This window comes from Pteropus vampyrus, unplaced genomic scaffold, assembly GCF_000151845.1.
Source record: "Pteropus vampyrus isolate Shadow unplaced genomic scaffold, Pvam_2.0 Scaffold6184, whole genome shotgun sequence".
Taxonomy (NCBI): Eukaryota; Metazoa; Chordata; class Mammalia; order Chiroptera; family Pteropodidae; genus Pteropus; species Pteropus vampyrus.
The window spans coordinates 3,816-5,661 of NW_011894965.1; the positions used below are offsets into that span (position 1 = coordinate 3,816).

At 36.7% G+C, this 1,846-nt stretch overlaps 1 pseudogene; it reads left to right on the forward strand.

Moving 5' to 3' along the window:
* The first annotated feature begins 379 nt into the window (after positions 1-379).
* Positions 380-498, forward strand: LOC111734788 (annotated as a pseudogene).
* Positions 499-1,846: the final 1,348 nt, after the last annotated feature.

Sequence of the window (1,846 nt, forward strand, 5' to 3'; positions counted from 1 at the left end):
CCAGTGGAACAGAATCGAGAGTCTAGAAATAAATCCATGTTTATATGGGCAAATAATTTTCGACAAAAAAGCCAAAACATACAGTGGAGAAAGGATAGCCTCTTCAATAAAGAGTGCTGGGAAAACTGGAAAGCCAAAGAAAACTGCAAAAGAATGAAACTAGACTGTTGTCTATCAGCACACACCAAAATTAACTCAAAATAGATTAAGGACTTGAATATAAGACATGAAACAATAAAGTGCATAGAAGAAAATATAGGAACTAAACTCAGGGACCTTGGACTTAAAGAGAATTTTTATGAATTTGACCTCAAAGGCAAGAGAAGTAAAAGCAAAAATAAATGAATGGGAATACATCAAACAAAAAAGCTCTATGGAGGTCTACGGCCATGACACACTGAATGTGCCCGATCTCGTTTGATCTCGGAAGCTAAGCAGGGTCAGGCCTGGTTAATACTTGGAAGGGAGACCACCTAGTAATACCAGGTGCTATAGGTGTTAAAAATAAATAAATAAAAAATAAATAAATAAAAATTAAAAGCTCTGCAAAGCAAAAGAAACCGTCAACAAGGTAAAGAGACAACCATCCGAATGGGAAAATATATTTGCAAGCAGCACCTCCAATAAGGACCTAATATCCAAAATATACAAAGAACTTATAATATAACTTAATAACAACAACAAAAAAAAACAAACGATCCGATCCAATCAAAAAAACGGGCAGAGGACCTGAACAGATACTTCTCCCAAGAAGATATACAAATGGCCAACAAACATTTGAAAAGATGCTCAGCCTCACTAGCTATTAGGGAAATACAAATCAAAACTACAATGAGATACTATCTCACACCTGTTAGAATAGCTGTGATCAACAGGGCAAGTAATAACAAACGTTGGAGAGGATGCAGAGAAAAAGGAACCCTCATACACTGCTGATAGGACTGCCAATTGGTATGACCACTATGGAACAATATGGAGGTTCCTCAAAAAAACTAAGAATTGATCCAGCAATCCCTCTACTGGGTATTTACCCCAAAGACTTGAAAACTCATATCCGAAAAGATATTTGCACACCGATGTTCATAGCAGTGTTATTCACGGTGGCCAGGACATGGAAGAAACCAAAGTGTCCTACAACAGATGATTGGATAAAAAAGCCATGATAACATATATGCAGTGGAATATTACTCAGCCATAAGAAGAGATGAAATTCTGCTATTTGCGACAATGTGGATGGACTCAAGATAATCATGCTAAGCAAAATAAGCCAGACAGAAAGGTTTTTAGTTTTTCACCATTAAGTATGTTGTTGGATATAAACCTAAAAGCAACAAACAAACAGGACAAACAGAGATTCATGGACATGGACAATAGATGAGTGGTTACCAGAGGGTAAGGGGAGGTGGGGAAGAGGGAGGTAGATGAGTTAAAAGGGGTCAAATACATGGTAACAGAAAGAAATCTAACTAGGGGAGGGGAACACACAATGCAATATGCCTTACTGTTAAATTGTACACCTGAAACTTGCTGGATTTCATTAACCAATGTCACCAAGAGAAAAAAAAGAGAGAGAGAGAGAGAGAGAGAGAGATTGAGATATAACTAACATATAACATTCAATAAATTTTAGGTGTACGATGTGTTGATTTGAAACATTTCTATATCGTGGTATGATTACCACTGTAGAGTTAGCTAACACCTCCATCATGTCACATAATTATCATCACTTTTTGTGGTGAGAAGGGTAAGATCTAGTTTCTTAGCAACTTTGAAGTATATACTACAGTATTGTCGACTATATCACTGTCCCGTTCATTAGATTTTCAAGACTTATTCGTCTTCTAGT